The 19,491-nt window shown below is 40.4% G+C and overlaps 2 pseudogenes; both read right to left on the bottom strand.

Annotated features, from left to right (window-relative positions):
- The window catches only part of LOC150068342 (olfactory receptor 7E24-like), a 58,666-nt pseudogene extending 42,888 nt beyond the window's left edge, over nucleotides 1–15,778 (bottom strand).
- A 509-nt stretch (nucleotides 15,779–16,287) lies between these two features.
- LOC150068341 (calbindin-like) lies at nucleotides 16,288–19,355 on the bottom strand (annotated as a pseudogene).
- Between the last annotated feature and the right edge of the window lie 136 nt (nucleotides 19,356–19,491).

Here is a 19,491-nt window from a genome sequence, read left to right as displayed (position 1 = left end):
CCTCTTTTACTCAAGGAGCTCATTTTTGCCTGATTATCCAAATTGGCTCATGTTGTTTCATTATTCAGTTGAATAATTCTCTATGCAATAGTAGTGCAGGCATTTTTCCCTTCTCTCCCTCATTCCCTCTCTCCCTCCCTCCTTCCCTCCCTCCCTCCCTCCCTTCCTTCTTCGCTTCCTCTTTTTCTTTTGCTTGGGGTTTCCGCTCTGAGCCTGGGCATTGTTCCTTAGTGTTTTGTGGGGAAATTAGCCCTCTACCACTTACTACTACTCCCTCCAGGGCACCTGGGAGATCTCCAGATCTGATGGCCCCTCAGGGCCATGCTCCAGGCCTGCACTACGGCATCAGTACCTTCCTGCAGCTCTTGACAATGGCCTCTACGACTGTGTGGAGAAGATACCCAAGGGCAGGACCTCCAGAGAGGAGAAGGCCCAGGCCTGGTCCTCTAGCAGGCTCTCTCTGCATTGCCAATGGCCGCAGTGCATACAAGGACATGCTATATCTGTAGGGGAATGATACTGGGAAGCAGCCAGAAAAAGACGTATTTTGGGGCCCAAGTGAGAAGGACATTTTTCAGAGAGAAAACCCCAAATCAACATCACTACTCCAGCCAAGGGAAGAGACTTCAGTGGAAGCCATTTCCACTTAGCTTTGATACCCACATTAGCACCACTCTGGGACACTAGGAAGTAGGATTCTCCAACCTGTGTGTGTGTGTGTGTGTGTGTGTGTGTGTGTGTGTGTGTGTGCATGTGCACACACTTGGCCTTGAACCAGAACCTGGGTACTTTTCTTGAACTTTAGTGCTCATGGCTGGATGGACATTACAACTTGAGTCACAGCTCCATTTCTGGCTGTTTCATGATACTTTGGAGATGAAAGTATCACAGATTCTCCTACCTGAGTTGTCTTTGAACCCTAATCCTCAGATCTCACCCTCCTGAGTGGCTAGGATTACAGGAGTGAGCCACAGGCACCTGGTGCCCCTAGCTTGTCATCTTAATGTCTGGTCATAATTCAAAGTCCTAAAACAGTTAGCATGAATTACAAACAAGTGCCACTAGCATCTAGCTTTAAACTAAATATATTACTTGTCAAAACTCAGTCCTAGGGGCTGGGAGTTTGGCCTATTGGTAGAGTGCTTGCCTAGCCTGCACAAAGACCTGGGCTCAATTCTTCAGTATCATACACATAGAAAAAATCCAGAAGTGGTTCTGTGGCTTAAGTGGTAGAGATCTGGCCTTGAGAAAGCCCAAGGACAATGCTCAGGCCTGAGCTCAAGGCCCAGGACTCACACACACACACACACAAAATACCTCCGTCTTGGCCTCGTGGTTCCCACATATAATCTTTGATACAGTGGAATAGAGATTTAGAGGACTGAAGTCTAACCAATCAGTTCCCAACCAATGAACTAATGTAGTGGCATCATTTACTCAAATCCCATCTTACAAGGCTCAGGTTAGTTCACGCTGGTGGCTTATGCCTGTACTCTTAGCTACTTAAGAGGGTGAGATCTGAAGATAAGATTCAATACCAGCATGGGAAGGAAAGCCCCTGAGCCTCTTACCGAAATTAACCAGCAGAACACTGGAAGTGGTGCTGTGGCTCAAATTGGCAGATGGCTACTCCTGAGAAAAATGCTGAGAGTCATTGCCCAGGCCTCAAGTTCAAGCCCCATGAACAATTAAAAAAAGAAGCATGGGTGTGTGAGTCTGAATGTGAATCTCCAGGTAAAATACAAAGACCCTATTTAAAGCTACAAGGAAATCTGTAGTTGAAAGAGGAAAGTGCTAACTTTCAGTGAAAACGTTAAGGGACCATGCCCAGAACCTGAGTTCAAGCCCTAGTACTGGTTCAAATTTTAGACAGACTTCTATATTGGCCTGGGACCATTTTAGTTTCACATTACTCTGTACACTAGCATCATCTGCAATAACTTCACCATTTCTATGATGATAGAATGCTTTTTTAAAAAATATAAACTCCAACAGTAACTACATACTTCATTTCTCTCATTTCTATCAAGCAGTTTGAGAGCTGATGTAGAAATATAGGCATATTGTGTATGTACTGCAAGTTTAACGTTACAGGCTAAAAGTCATTTCCACAAAGTCCACCACTGAGCATTTTGGTATATATGGGAGATAAATATTAATTTTCCTCCATATACATATTAAAATAATTTGGTCCACAATCTTAAAATGATTGCCCTAAGAGATGTGTTTGACACAATAGACATAATTGATAGGGACTGCTTATTTTTACATTCCCATTCAAAACTCTTTAAGGAACAATGCAAAGGGGTTTCTTCATCATCAACATCATCATCATCATTATCATGATATGGTTGTACAAATAGGTTTTAATTTGGCATCCTAGGGTATAAGTACGATGAATTGTGACCAATAACAACTTCTATCCTAATTACCCACCTATCTCTTCATTCTTCTCTACCTAATGATCTGTAGTTAATTTCACAAGATCATTTACTTTATTTGAATACTAGAGGTTTTATTGATTTTTAATTTTAATAATTCATATTGAATAATTGGCATGTTTATTCATTCTAATGTTAATTTCTGACAAGTAATGACAACAGCAGCAATAATGCTACAAGTAACTTCAAACATATACTCCGGAAACACCGTATGTAGATCATATGACAGAAATTACATGCAATACATAACCCATATCCTTGCATTGCAGAACTCCTCCTCGCTCATCCAGCATATTGTGGTGACTTTCTTCAGCATATGCATCCTTACAAACCCCACCCTCTTCCCACTGGAGTTCATAGAAAGCAATTTATGTAACCATTTTCAGCCACGATAGATGCTATTGTCTATGAATTCACAAAGGAGTACGAAAGACAAGGAGAGTACAGAATGACACTCTGTGGTGAGCATGGACAACAAATCATGGTTTTGGTTGTAGTTGTACCAGTAGTGGAGCTTGAGTTTAGGGCCTGGAACTGTGCATGAGGTACTTTGCTCAAGGCTGGCACTCTACCAGTTGAGACTACAGCTTCATTTCTGACTTCGTGGGCTTGGTCGGAGATTAGAGACTCTGAACAGTCCTGCCGAGGCTGCATCGACCTGTGTCCAGCTAATCACGAATATCACAGCTTAAGTGTTGCATGCTGGTATTCTTCCAGAATACTATTAAACTCATGAAGAACCACTTTTGCCAATAACCAGTCCTCCCCCTGTTGTTCAGGATTATCCTTTGTCCCTACTGGATCACAATCAGTGCATTCAGCTCCTATTCCTTTCTCCATTCAACATAAATAATTAGCCTTTGGCTCCAGGGAGGCTTAATATGGATACTGACAATGGAGAAAGCAATGTCATATAGAAGCTTCCTAATTCACACATCTCTGACAGAAAGAGAGCACAGTATGGTTCATACAGCCTGGAAGAATCAGACTATACTGGAAGAATCAGACTAAAGGGCTGGAGGGAGACAGGCAACTGCGGTTCCTTCCATCCTGGAACACTAGCTACTCAGAAAACTGAAATCTGAGGATTGTGGCTTGAATCCAGCTGAACAGGAAAGTCATGTGAGACTTTTATTTTCAAGAAACTACTCAGAAAAATCCAGAAGGGAGGCTGTGGCTCAAGCCTGAGTGATTTGTCTTGAGTAAAAGTTCATGGACAGCACCCAGAGCCAGATTTTAAGGACTGCTAAAAACAATAAACAAAAAAAAGAAAGAATGGGAAAGAAAAAGCAATTTTTCCTTTTCTATTTTTGTGTGCCAGTACTGCAGCTTGAATTCAGGGCCTGAGCACTGTCCTTAGGCTTCCTCAAGGTTAGAGCTCTGCCACTTATGCCACAGCACCACTTCTGGCTTTTTCTTATTTTAACGTATGTGGTATTGTGGAATCAAACCCAGGTCTTTGTGCATGCCAGGCATGCACTCTAACACTAAGCCAAAGTCCCTGCCCAAAAGGTAATTTTTTTCTTAATAGCTTCTATTCCAAATGCATTGAGAGTCTAATTACACAAATTAGCCCTTTGGTAATGGTCATTTCTATCTGCTTGCACAAATTGTCCACCACTCTCAGCCTAAAACTTTATACGTATTAGAAAATTGTTCAAATCTCCCTCTCCAACATTGCCAACCAAGATCCTTCCCTAATTAAGGATGAGGAAAGAGCCAAAGCTGAAAGGTGAAAATTCAGGGTTGCAAAGTGAGCATCACTAGAAAAATAGGTGTTGGTTTTCTAACTTTTCCAATTAATTTTCTACCTGGAAGCTGCAGGAGCAAATACGGAGAATGCCCGGGTGTGGAATCTCTCCAGGGCTCTGCTAATGTACCGAACTTTTCCTCAGGCTGTAGATGAGTGGGTTCAGCAGCGGAGTGACCACAGCATACATCACTGAGGCCACCACATGGTTTCTGGGGGATGTTTGCAGAGCTGAACCAAAGTACTCCCCCAGTCCTGTGCCATAAAATAAGCTCACGATGGACAGGCGAGAGCCACAGGTGGAGAAGGCTTTGTACTTCCCTGATGCGGATGGGATTTTCAAAATGGAGGACAGAATTTGAAAGTAGGAGAAGAGAATGCCTGAGGCAGGGCGAACTCCAAGCAGGATGCCAATAACACACATGACTGTCTCATTGGTGAAGCTGTCAGTACAGGCCAGGTGAAGCAGCTGGGAAGGGTGGCAGAAGAAATTAGGAATGTCCACAGTCCTGAAGCAGGTAAGCTGTAAGACAATCAGATTGTGTAGCAGGGATTCCAAAAGACCAAGTGTGAAAGACACCCCAAGTAAGGAGACACAGAGAGGAGGGTTCATGATGCATGAATAATGCAGGGGGTGACAGATGGCCACAAAGCGGTCATAGGCCATAGCAGTCAGAAGCATAGAATCCATACATGCAAAAGTGATGAAAAGAGACATCTGGGTGAGGCAGCCCCCATAGGAGCTGGCTCTGCTGTGACTCTGGAAGTTCATCAGCAACTTAGGGACGGTGGTGGAGGTAAAGCCGATGTCAATCAAGGACAGATTGGAGAGGAAGAAGTACATGGGGATGTGGAGGTAGGGGGTCAGAGGTGACGGCCAAGATGATGATCAGATTTCCAAGCACTGTGAACAGGTACATGGACAGGAAGAGCGCAAAGAGGACAGGCTGGAGTTCAGGATCTTCTGAGAGCCCCAAGAGGAAGAATTCTGTGGCAGTGGTTACATTTTTTTGTGTGAGTATGTCTCCAAACACTTAAAAAGAAAAACCAATAAAATACACTGAAATACAAAAAGAAATAAAATACCCCTGGCTCTTCATGCTTTGATTGGGACTACTGACATGCAAATAATTTACACTTAGTACTCTGATCTTTTTCTTAATTGGGGCAAAACCAGTTTACATTCATGTCATTAATGAGCCACCACACCCAGCTTATTTGGGTATTTTTTTGTGCTAGTCCTGGGGCTTGAACTCATGGTCTGAATGCTATCCCTGAGTTTCTTTTGTTCAAGATTAGCACTCTACCGCTCTACTTCCAGCCTTTTGGTGGTTAATGGGTGATCTGAGTCTCTCAGACTTTCCTGCCCAGGCTGGCTTCAAACTATGGATTTTTTCAGATCTCAGCCTACTGAGAAGCTAGGATTACAGGCGTGAGCTACTGGCATCCATGTTTATTATCTTTTTTAAATTGTATTTTATCATTAGGGTGATGTATACAGATAGCAGGTAGGTTACTTCTTGAACATTGATACCCCTTCCCATTTTTTCCCAGCTTCCTCCCTCCACCCCCTCCCAGTTATCTTGATTTTCCCCCTTTCCCTTCCCATTTCAAATAAACAAGTAAGCATATATACAATATACTAGGTACCGAAGTCAGATACGGTAACAACATGAGATAAACCGTAAGGAGGAAGGGAGGGAGAGAGAAGGAGAAGAGAAATACATTCACAAGTAGGTTAAGAACAACAAACACAAAGATAAACCTCTTGTTTCCATATCCTGGAATTCATTTTGTGTATCCTCATCCTGTATGGCCATATGCACATAGCTTTTGAGCTATTGTGATCCTCTGCTAGGAGAATCCTGGATGTGTACTAGTTCTTGCAAATGAGGGAAACCAGGGAGCTATGATCCTTTAGGTCTGGCTTACTTTATTTAATATTTTTTCCAAGTTTTTCCATTTCCTTATGAATGGGTTGATGCCATTCTTTATGATGGCAGCATGGAATTCCATTGTGTATAAATACCACATCTTCTTGATCCAATCATATACTAAGGGGCACCTATCTTCGCTACAGTAAATGATGGCATCTGTGTTTCTTATTCTTTTGCTTGGTTGTGTTCTTTGTTTATATTGGGGTATTTAGTAAAGTCAGACATATATACTTGTTTCTTTGCTTTTGTTTGTTTAGTGTTATTTCTAGGGCTTAAACTTAGATCCTAGGGCTGAGTTTCTTTTGCTTAAGTCTAGTAATCTACTACTTGAGCTGCAGCTGGACTTCTGGACTTTTTTTTTCTTATTGGAGATAAAGAGCCACATGCATTTTTCAACCTGGGCTGACTTTGAATGATGTTCTTTAGAGTTCAGGCTCTTGAAACCCTAGGTTACACTTATAAGTTATCAGTGTCCAGTGAGTAGTTGAAAATTTAGACAAGTGAATATAGGCATACATGAGATTTAGAACCACTAGATAAGCTATTTAATAACTTTAAAAATCCTTACTACAATGCTCCTGTGCTAGATAATTTTTACCCTCATTTTCCCAATAAGAAATTGCCTATATGTGTTTTCAGGTATTCATGCATTTTTTCTTTTAGCTCTTCTCAGTTAAACCATAGTGAAAGGAAACCAAATAATGAATCTGAGTTACCTTTAAGTAGCAAAAGTAAAGCATTTTTGTGTGTATGCATGTATATGCCATATCTGGGGAGGATTGAATTGAGGCCTGGGCACTGTCTCTTTTCTGTGTACCTTCTCATTCAAGGCTGATGCTCTATCATTTGAGCCACAACTCCACTTCTGTGAATCCTATTCTCAGTAGCTTCCATTCACAAATGGAGCAAGAAAGAGAAGTTCTTACAAATAAACCCTTCGAGTGTAACCAAAAGCACTTATGTAAGCCCATAAGCGCTGTCCTGAAAGGTAGGAATTTTAATTAGCTTGCTGTACGTTTTTTTAAATCAGATAACAAGAAAATATCTGTCTTGCAGGGCCCTGGTGTGAACCTAGATTTTTACACAATATGCTTGTGATGCAATTTAAAAACTTCAAACAAGTGGAAATTTCAAATTTCTCCTGTGACCCTTCTTGAATTCTTCATCTCAGCTGTGTTGACACTTTTCTTTAGTCACCTTCTCAAGGATTTTCTAGTTGTTCCCTGTGTTTTCTGCCCCATGTCAGGAATCTTCTTCTCCTATTATAGAATTATTTCATCCATCATGAGGCTTTTTCTCAGGTAGGAAATACAAAGCCTCCTCTACCTGTGGATCTCATCTCTCTGTGGTGTGCTTTTTTTATGGAAGCGCCATTGGTGTGGGTCAACAGTAGCAAAGTCTCCTAAAGACAGTGTGGTGGCCTTGGTGATGTATGCTGTGGTCACCCCTATTTGAACCCCTTCATCTATAGCCTGAGAAACAGGGACATCAAGTGTGCTTTATTTAAGCTGGGGGGCAGACTAGTCCAATGACATTCACTACCTTTGTTGCACTGTCCAAGGTATTTATTTTTGGCTTCTCATGCTTATCATCTGTGCCAGACCTGTGCTTCTCCAGGCCTGCATCCTCAGATCTCAGATTCCTGAGTAGCTAGGATTACAGGTGTGAACAATCGTGCCTGGCGAGATAGGGGTTTGTTCACTCATCTGAGATTCAGAGCTCTCCTGAAGTCACAAACCTCTTGTACCACAACACCACTTCTGGCTTTTGGCTGGCGAGTTGGAAATAAGAGTCTCTTCTTGCCCATGCTAGTTTTGAACCTTGATCTTCATATCTCAGTCTTCTGAGTAGCTGAGATTACAGGTGTTGAACCACTGATACTCATTTCTACTTAGTGTTAAATTTGACCTGCCCAGTTCTTCATAACAGCTACCTCTACCATCATTCTTCCCATCTTCACTATTCCCCCCACAAAAAATTAATTTGAGGTTTCCCACTTCTGTTATCACAGACATACATTGTCTGTTGTTCTTTTTTTGCCAGCCTTGGGGCTTGAACTCAGGGTTTGAGCACTGTCCTTGGGCTTTTTCCTCAAGGCTAGAGCTCTACCACTTGAGCCACAGCACCATTTCTGGCTTTTCTATTTATGTGGTGTTGAGGAATCAAACCATGGTCTTCAAGCATGCTAGCACTCTACCACTAAAACAAACTCCCAGCCCCTTTCTTCTTTTTTGATTCATCCACCTGCCCTCGCCCCAACTAGCAACCTTCCCATTAAACTTATTTTTGCTAAAATCTGTTTTCCTACTTAGTGTTTAGCTCACCCTTCTTGATATTCATGGAACTTTATCAATTGTTTATTTGTTCCTTATCATCTATATTTGCCTATAGTGTGGTCAAATGTAATTGAAGGATTTTGTATTTTGTGCAGGTCTTGGGGCTTGGACTCAGGGAATTGGCACTAGTACTGAGGGTTTTTTTTCTCAAGGCTAGCACTCTGTCACTTGAACCATAGCCCTACTTTCAGACTTATGGTAGTTAATTGGAGATAAGTATCTCACAAAGTTTTCTGCCTGGGCTGACATTAAACCATGATCTTCAGATCTCAGCTTCCTGGATAGCTAGCATTACAGGTGTGAATACTGGTGTCTGACTAAGTCATTTTTAATGCTATTAAATGCATTCCCACTTGGGTCTGAAGTGGGAACTCAAAGCGATCTTGACTACCCATTCTGTATGGATCTTCTGTCCAAAGCTCACTGAAAAGTTGTGCCTGCTGTTGGCAAGGGCCTCTGTAATAATTTTGAACGAGGTCAGAAAATATTACTTTGCACCAGTGGCTCATGAGTGCAATCCTATCTACTCTGGTGGCTGAGATCTGGGGATAATGGTTCAAAGCCAGCCCAAGCAGGAAAGTCTGTGAGCCTCTTATGCCCAATTAACCACTAGAAAACTGGAAGTGGCACTGTGGCTCAAATGGAAGAGTGTTATCCTTGAGCAAAAAGAGCGCAGGGACAGAGCATAGGCTCCATGACCTACACAATAAAGAGAGAGAGAGAGAGAGAGAGAGAGAGAGAGAGAGAGAGAGAGAGAGAGAGACAGAGACAGAGACAGAGAGAGAGGGAGACAGAGATAGAGGGAGAAAGAGAGAGAAATTTAAGAAATTGATCCTTATATTCATTATTCATCCATTCAAAAAGAAGCCAAAACTTTAGAGAATGTCTAGCCCTCAAGGATTGACTGATAGCAGAAGTGTAAAACCTCAAATTGAAAATAATCCAAAATGTCCATTAACTGATGACTAGATAGACAAAATAAGAAATATTTATACAATAGGCTATTATTCAAAGGGGTGAATTACTTGATAGATGAATCATACGTTGATAAATTATGTCCATAAACAATAAAAAAGGGGCATGGAGTTTGGCCTAGTGGTAGAGTGCTTACCTAGCATGCACAAAGACCCAGGTTTGATTCTCTGTACCACATACATAGAAAAAGCCAGAAGTGGTGCTTTGGGTCAAGTGATAGAGCTTTAGCCTTAAGAAAGCTCAAAATAAGCTCTGAATTCAAGAGCCAGGACTGGTACAAAAAACAAAAACAATAAGAAGTATTCCTTTATCTAAGCACCAGTGGTGGTTTATGTCTGTAAACTGCTACTCAGAAATGTTGAGATCTGAGCTTCACAGATGGAAGCCATCCCAGGAGAGGTGAGTCCATGAGACTCTCATCTCCAGTTAGCCAGCAAAAGAAAGAGAGACATGTCTCAAGTTGTAGAGCACTAGCCTTGATCAAAAATGTTCAAGGACAGCACGCAGGTCCTGAGTTCAAGCCTAAGGATTGGAACACACACACACACACATACACACACACACACACACACACACACACACACACACTGCACCCCCATAATCTGCATAACATGAAACACATGTATTGCTGTATGGTTTCTTTGGGGGTATTGCCTCATTTTTGGCAGGGGGGGACTTGCATTTACTTTATATTCTACTTTCTGCACGGATTCTTCTCTCCTCAAATTCATTTACATTTTGTCTTCCTACTTCCAGGATGCTAGCACTAGTGTGGGCTGCACTGCCAAAATCATTAAAGACATTTCTAGGCTGCAATATGCTTGATGGCTCAGTAGCAGAGCCACAAGTACTGTGGTTGCTCATTGTAAGATGGTGATGATGGGTTATTTCTCATACAGTTAATTTTTGGTACAAATGGGATCCTGAAAGTCAAGGCTGTTGAGACTTCCTGAAATTAGAATCTTTAAAAAAACTTTTTTGCCAGTACTGAGGCTTGAACTCAGGGATTTGGCGCCTTGAGCTATTTTGCTCAAGGCTACTGCTCTGCCAGTTGTGCTACATCTCAATTTCCAGTTTTGGTTTTGTTTGTTTGTTTTCTGGTGGCTAAGTTGGGATTTCCTTCCTGGGCTGGCTTTGAACTGCCATCCTCAGACCTTAGCTTCCTCAGTAGCTAGGATGACAGGCGTGAGCCACTGGCACTCAGCCTGAAATTAAAATATTTTAATGGGAGACAGCAATTTGTGAAGTTTGATAAACAGTCATGGAAACTTCTTGTTTAGAATGAGAAAGGCGATTAAAAATCTCCAGGGCATTGATCATATTAACTAAAAATGATCAAACAGAGTAGGTAAAGGAAAAAAATAGAGAAAACAAATGTATTTGTCTTTAGAGATAGGTGGCTGGCAAGACATTTATTCTGTCTCCCCTTTAAAGTAAAGAACAATTAAATGAAGGAGTTGCTCTGAGAATTCTTTTCTCAAGGTCTTGGAAATATCCCCAAAGAAAACATGGGGACTCCTACCGCTTAGGGATTACCTAAGGGGGATATCTCCTTGAGTTTTCTTGTTTTGTTTGTTGGAAAAAGTTACCAGGGGGAAAGGAGAGGTGTCAGACAGGGTTCTATGATGCAGTCTGAAAGTGATGTGTCTTATAATTGCAAGAGCTTTTTTAGAAGTAAATGAAAACTAAATGGAAGCAATAGGGACCCAATAAAGGTCCAAAGTTTCTAAAGTATCTTCTCAAATTAGCAAGACCAGCCTCCCTGGGTGCTTATTAAACACGAGAATTCTTGGCTCCTTTCCCAGATCTTTTAAGTCTGAAACTCCTGGAGTCAGACTCAGATTTTTAATGAGCTCTCAAAGTCATTTCTGCATGGTTGAAGTTTGGGAACATGTGGATCTAAGGGGTTTGTTAGCATGAATAACTTTAATGAACAACAAGAGACCCACAGAGGACTGCCCTTTTCAGATTTCAGGGCTCTCTGCCTTCTTCCAAATGCTCATGTGTACATCTGAAGAAAGAATGATGTGTTCATTTTGGAATTCATAAAAAATACTCCGCATTTTTTTCTTTTGGGAACACTGCACTTTTTCCATATATTTTTATTGTAATTAATAGAAGGGTTACATTATATTCATCAAATAGAAGGTGCATTACTTCACAAATATTGATACCCTTTCTCATGTCCTGTTTCCCATTTCCCTCCCTTCTCCCCACTCACAACTTGATTTCCCCCTTTCCTCTCCTATTTCAAATAACCAATTAAGAATATATAAGATATATCAGATAACAAGGTGAAGTATTGTAACAATACAAGATAACCAAGGGACAGTAAAAGAGATGAGAGATAACATAGTACATCAAGGACAACAATCACTCATTACATTGCTTTTGTTTCCTTATCCTGGAGGTCCTTATATTTAGTGTTGTACTATTTGGCCTAATGTCTCCAGATTTTGTTCTGTTGTAAATCCCTGCTAGGAGAGCTCGAGGTTCCTACTGATTATGACAATTGAGGGAGACTATTGGGCCTGTGTTCCTTTGAGTCTGGCTTACTTCACTTAATATGATTTTTTCTAAGTCTTTCCATTTCCTTACAAATGGGGCGATGTCATTCTTTCTGACAGCAGCATAGTATTCAATTAACACTGCATTTTTTTAAACTGCCATTTCTTAATGTTTCTATGTTCAGTGGAATGTTATTCCTCATATGAAAATCTAATTATTTATCTTATTTATTTTTATTAAAGAGTTTATTAACATTGGTTTTTACATCATATTTCAAATGACGTATTTAACAAATAAATATTCAAGAAGTGCATCTCTATTAGTCACTGGCACATACATTTTAGAACATAATTAAAATTAGGCTGAGGGTTTGTATGTCATAGATACATATTTGCCAATCCTGGGACTTGAACTCAGGGCCTTGGCAATGTCTTTAGACATTCAAGGCTAATGCTCTGCCACTTGAGCCACAGCTCTATTTCCAGCTTTTTCTGTGTATGTGGTAATGAGGAATTGAACCCAAGTCTCCATGTATACTAGGTGAGCACTCTACCATTAGTCTGTGTTCTGGGCCCAATTATTTATCATTTTAATGGGGCATCTTGATCTTTTCCATTTGAGTGTTTGCATGCATGCTTCTCCCTTCTCATGCACATTGGCAATTGCAGGTGGCATTAAAAATTACAGATAATAGCTGGGAGTTTGGCCTAGTGGTAGAATGCTTGCCTAGCATGCACAAAGACCCAGGTTTGATTCCTCGGTACCACATCCATACAAAAAAGTCAGAAGTGGTGCTGAGGCTCAGGTGGTATAGCTCTAGCATTGAGAAAGTCCAAGAACAGGGTTCAGGCCCTGAGTTCAAGCTGAGGACTGGCAAAAAAAATTAGATGTAAATTTTGATTTCTATTGGACTGAAGTAGATATATTTACCTGAATGCTTAATGCATATTTATTTATTTTTTGTTTGTTAATGCATATTTATATCTTAAGAGTGATGCACATTTAAATTCCTGGGAGAAATTGGTCAGGTGTGGGGCTTGAACTCATAGCCTGGGTACTGTTCCTGAGCTTTTGTGTGCAAGGCTAGCACTCTACCAGTTTGAGTCACAGCATGGCTTCCAGTTTTCTGGTGGTTAATTGGAGATAAGCCTCATGGACTTTTCTTCCCGGGCTCATGATTTTTTTTCTTATATTTTCTTGAACAATATAAGATGAGGCGAGGAGTATGGCCAAGTGGTAGAGTGCTTGCCTAGCATGCACAAAGCCCTGGGTTTGATTCCTTGGTTCACATACAGAGAAAAAAACTGAAAGTGGTGCTGTGGCTCAAGTTGTACAGTGCTAGCCTTGAGAAAGCTCAAGGAGAATACCCGTGCCCTGAATTCAAGACCCAGGACTGACAAAAAACAAAACAGAACAAAACAATACAACAACCCCTAACCCCCAATATAGGATGGTCTTACCATTCTACTCAGCTTTATTATCTTTATATTTATTTTAGCATTAGAGCACTATGTTATATATGGAATATATGGTACATATTACAATTAGATCATATACTTTATTATATTTATGTTATAAAACATGAATTATATAACAGAATCATTTGTATGTGATAAATGCAATTTTATTAACATTGTATATTAAATTAATTTCATTACTTTTAGTAGAAAGAATAGTATTGGGAGAATATCAGTACGAAACTTCAGACTCTATTACAGAACTATAGTAATAAAAACCAGCTTGGTACGGGCACAAGAACAAGCCTGAGGACTAGTGGAATAGAACTACCCAGAAATTAACCCACAGACATATGGCCACCTGCTCTTCAATAACGGAACCGGAAAAAAAATAGAATGGAAGAAGACAGCCTCTTCAACAAATGGCGCTAGCTGAATTGGTTAGACACTTGTAGGAAACTAAAGTTCGATCCTTATATGTAACCCTACACCAGAATTAATTCCACATAGATCAAAGTCCTTGCAGTATAAGCAGATTCCCTGAAAATTTTACAAGAAGGATAGGAGAAACTCTAGGGCTCCTTAGCACAGGTGGAAACTTTCTTCATAAAGACCTAGAAACACAACAACTTAAAGAAAGTTTGTACAAATGACACTGTATTAAACTGCAAAGCTTCTGTATGGCCAAGGACATAGCTAGTAAGTTAAATAGAAAGCTCACAGAATGGGAGAAGATCTTCACTAGCCATACAACAGAGAAGGGACTCATATCTAAAATATACCTACAGCTGAAAAAATTGATCTCTCAAAGAAACAACCATCGCTTTAAAAGGTGGGCTAAAGACTTAAAGAGAGTCTTCTCTGAAGAAGAAATAAAAATGGCCTATAGACACATGAAGAAAGGCTCAACTTCTATGGTCATAAAGAAACGCAAATGAAAACAACTCTAAGATTACACCTCACTCCAGTTAGAATGGCCATGATCAAGAAAATTACTAACAACAGATTCTGGCGGGGATGTGGCCAGGAGGGATCACTACTACACTGTTGGCGGGAGTGCAAACTCGTTTAACCACTATGGAAAGCAGTATGGCAGTTCCTCAAAAGACTAACCATAGATCTCCCCTATGACCCAGCAATCTAACTCCTGGGCATTGACACAAATGTTCATAAGCAAGGGACTACCAAAGCTACCAGCACAAAATTTTCATTGCAGCACTATTTACCATAGGAAAGATATGGAATCAACCCAGATGTCCCTCAGTAGATGAATGGTATTTATACACAATGGAATTTTTTGCTGCCATTAGAAAAAATGAGAGCACCCCATTTGTAAGGAAATAGAAAGACTTGGGAAAAAATCATAGTAAGTGAAGTAAGCCAGACCCATAGAAACAGACTCCATGGCTTTCTTCATTTGTAATAATTAGTATATATGTAGGGGATTTTCCTAGCAGAGGATCACAGTAGCTCAAAAGCTGTGTGCATATGGCCATATGGGATGAGACTAAATGAATTCTAGGATAGGGAAACATGAGGTATATCTTTGTGGTTGTTTTTAATATACTATATGAAGTTATTTATTTTCTTTCTTTTTACCCCCTCCTTATGGTTTCTCCCCTGCTGTTTCTGTATCTGACTTTGTTACCTGGTATATTGTATATACGTTTATTTGTTTGTTTGAATCAGGGAAAGGAAGGGGAAAAACAAGATGATGAGACAAAGGATAGTCATCCTTTGTGAACTAGTGTAATGGCAATATTCATAGACAATATTCTGGAAATGAACTTTACAACTTGGGAGGGGATGGGGGGAGTGAAAGTGGGAGAAAAACACGGGAAGAGGTAACAACGTTTGAGAAGTAATGTACTCACTACCTTGTGCATGTAGCTGCAACCCCGCTATACATCACCCTGACAATAAAATAGAATTAAACAAAACAAAGCTAAATCTTGCCCTATTGGAAGTTGTGGCTGCTGAGTTCTAAGATATGGTAGACCAGGACAAGGCAGTCTCCTTCTCTCTAATCTCTCTCCCCCTCCCGTGCCCCTGGTCCCTTGATCTCCAAGCTGGAGGCCCTCTGCCATTTGACTAACTCCATCCACCATTCAAAAGCCTTCAGGAAAAGGTAACCAGCTGTAGTTTGTGGTGGAGGCATACAGACAAGGACCGGGGACTCCAGGACTCCCTGCCTGTCTGTGGGGTCCCGAGAGACTTCAGAGGTCTCTCATGAAACTTCTCACATTTTTTCTTATTTTTTATAATAAAAAATGGAATATTCATCATTAACTCTTTGGCAGTAATGATACAGTTCATAGACATTTCTGTCATTGTTTCCTGCTTCTCAATCAAAGGACTTACAGCCATCAACCATTACAACTCAACCTCAACCAGGATAGGATATTTCAGCTCCATTTGGAGCTAGAGGAACTGTCACTTAGATGTGGGCCAAGGGAGGTTTGGGAATCTTTGGTTAGATGAGATAGAAATAGAGCTATATTGCATGCCGATCTCAGTGTGAAATAGAGAAACCACTAAAATATTGGTGATAGAACATTCAGTCACCAGGATGTTCTGAATCTTGTATTCAAATTTTGTTATGTAGTAAAAAATAGGATTGTTAGTCAGGTGCTGGCGGCTGTAATCCTAGCTACTCAGGAGGCTGAGACCTTAGAATCACAGTTCAAAGCCAGCCCAGGTAGGAAGGTCCATGAGACTCTTACCTCCAACAAACTATTCAGAAAAAGCCAAAAGTGTTGCTGTGGCTCACTTGGTAGAGTGCTAGCCTTGAGCAAAAGCAGCTCAGAGACTGTGCCCATGCCCTGAGTTCAAGTCTTAGGACTGGCAAAAAGTATAGTTTCTATGAACTAGAAAGAAATGTTTTCAGAGGTTGCAGACAACCATGGTGGAAATGAACAGTTCTACACAGAAAGAAAATCCAGAAACTGTGAAAACCAGACATTAGGATCTTTTCCATCATAAATTTAATTGGAGATGACATATGAGACATGACATAAGACAGCAGTTTACGAGAATTATTATAATTTGACACCTATGAAATGGTTTAGAAAATGAAAAAAACATCATCGTGCTGACAGTAGATATGTCAGAAATATCAGTGTCAATCAGACAGATTTTTTTGGCTCCTCTGATGTTGCCATCCCTTGACACTAAATCAACTTGAGCCAACCATTTGATATGAAGTCAAATGATTAGTAAACTATCTAGGGGTCCTGCTAATGCCTGAAAAAAGAGCTAATTCCTGAAAAAGCTACAAATGATTCTTTATTGATGTATTGATACTGCAATATTTTACATATAAAAGGTCATTTCTCTTAATAGCTGGGAAAGTAACTTAGAAATAGTTTATGGAATAGTCAGAGGATTGCCTAAGAATGATGGATTTGTCTTGATTATTGTCTCATACAGTGACAAATGTGCATTTACACATCAGAAGTTAGACTTTTAGAGATTAACTCTGATGAATTACTTGGAAAAATATTAATTTCCAACTGTACACATGGAAATAAGTATATTTGTATATACATGTATATACATATGAAAACAAGTATGTGTAAATAACTATACACACATACATACACACAAATATGGAATACTGCTTGATTTTAGCATAAAATCTCCCTTTTCCAATTATATAGTTACTAAAGCTGTACAATAAAAACAGCATAGAAATGGCTGGGAGTTTCGCCTAGTGGTAGAGTGCTTGCCTAGCATGCACGAAGACCTAGGTTTGATTCCTTGGTGCCATATACATAGAAAAAGTCTGGAAGCGGTGCTGTGACTCATGTGGTAGAGCGCTAGCCCTGAGAAAAGTCCAAGGATTGTGCTCAGGCCCTGAACTCAAGGCCCATGACTCACAAAAAAAAAACCAACATTGAAACAAGTAGAAAAAAATATGCCACACATCTTGGATAATTATCTATATGCAGTGAAATTTACAGATATAGAAGAAAATACAGCATACTCCTCTATAGTGAACATTATTTTTTTAGGTACAATGTATTCCTAGCTTGTAGTTGTTGTCATCAGCCCTAGTTGTTTTCAGAAGAGAGAACAAGAGTTAGTCAGTTTAATACAGCTTCTTGACAAAGCCATTTTTTTGCCAATCCCAGGCTTGAACTCAGGTCCTGAGCACTGTCCTTGGACTTTCTCAAGACTAGAGCTCTACCACTTGAACCACAGCACCACTTCCAGATTTTTCTATGTATGTGGTACCGTGGAATCGAATCTAGGTCTTCATGCATGCCAGGCAAGCACTCTACCACTAGGCCAAACTCCTGACCCATTATGGCCTTCTTGAATGTTGCAATATTATTAATATACAGATTCTGTTTATTCTTATCACAGAGATCTTTCAGTAAAGCCTCCAGTTCATTTTTATCTGTGTATCCATTGTGATCCTGCTTAGAGAATTGATTATAGAAGTGAAAAGCCTTGTTGAGCTGTCTCACACATATTTTGACTCCCTGAAATTTAAGAAAATCCACTTATAATGGTAGAAACCTGGCCATGTCAGTCAGTTCTAACTTCCCATCATCATTTGAACCAGTTCTAGCATTAGCTCTGTGTACTCAGCTAGTTCTGTGTCAGCAACTGTTTGCTTTTTGTAGCAGGTTCTTCGGAAAGCTCTTCATCTCCTCAGTTTCTATGAAGAATCCAAGTCTTCATTAATTTCTCAAAGGCTTCAGCTGCTGGCACTGGAAGAGCAACAGGAAATTCTCTTCTGTGGGTAACACATGAACCCACTCTACAATTCCTGTTTTATCATATTGATCCACACAAGTTTTCACCTCCACATCCATTCAGAAAAGTTTTCTCCTCAGGTGATAATTCCAATCCAGCCTTCTTCAGTGCCTGCAAGAGCTCCTGGATCAAGTTGTGTATTTGTTTTCTGTCCAGGCAAACACTTCTGTCACCATCAAAGGGGAGTCAGATGTTGAAAAACTGTGAGGTTGTGATGAGGGCTTATGGCAAGGGAGGTAGTGTGTGTTTGTGTGTGTGTGTGTGTGTGTGTGTGTGTGTGTGTGTGTGTGTGTATAATTGTTTCCATGTGAGAAGGTCATGGTGAAGGTCTCAACTTAACACATCTCTGTAGATGTGGAATAAATTTTAATACAAGTTACTCCTTCCACTGACCTCACCTACTCATTTTTTCCATATATTTTTATTGTAATTAATAGAAGATTTACATTATATTCACCAGATAGCAGGTGAATTACTTCACAAACATTGATACCCTTTCTCATGTCTTGGTCCCTATTTCCCTCCCTCTGCCCCTGCCCCTCATCTTGTTTTCGCCCCTTCCCTATCCTATTTCAAATAGCCAAATAAGCATATATACAATATATCAGATAACAAGGTGAAATACAGTAACAATATGAAACAACCAAGGGACATAGTACATCAAGGAAAACAATCACTTCTTACATACCACCTACTCATTTATAATAGACACCTTAATATCCACACCTCATGTTTTCATGCGTAAATATTGAGTATTATTACTATACTCACTCGCTGCTCCCTTTTTTTCTTTTGTTCCATACCTTCCTGCTAGCTCCCCATTCAAGGTACCGATATTCAAGACATTTCTTTGGCTAAATTATCCCGGAAGTGTTCAGAGGGTTTACAATATGGAATTGCATTGCTGCATGTTCTACCATTGCGTTTCATGTGGTCCTGTCACGTATGCAGAGAATGGACAAGCTTTGCTTAGGAAGAGCCTAAAACTAGTGTTTTGGACACTTCCCCCCTTCATTGATGCTGCTGAGTCCACTGAGATTTGGATGCTTTGGACCAATTTGTGTAATTGTGTGAGCTCTGTGAATTGAGAGTCCAAGACCATAGGAGAGACCATTATCAGGCAGCTCCATAAATATGTCCAAGCCCGTGTCCTGCCTCTGGAATTTCACCTGTGCCTCCGTATTCATAACGGATTATGAGGAGTAGGCAGATCGCATTAGACTGCAGGCTTGGGGAGACCTTTTGATCTGTACTTGATAGTCATAACCCAAGAGAGAAGCAGCTCTACCCAGTAAGTAGAGAGCCCCACCGCACTGACCATAT

The sequence above is a fragment of the Megascapheus bottae genome, chromosome 1, assembly GCF_031878675.1.
Source record: "Megascapheus bottae isolate mThoBot1 chromosome 1, mThoBot2.hap1, whole genome shotgun sequence".
NCBI classification, from domain to species: Eukaryota; Metazoa; Chordata; class Mammalia; order Rodentia; family Geomyidae; genus Megascapheus; species Megascapheus bottae.
This window is presented reverse-complemented; position numbering and strand designations above follow the sequence as displayed.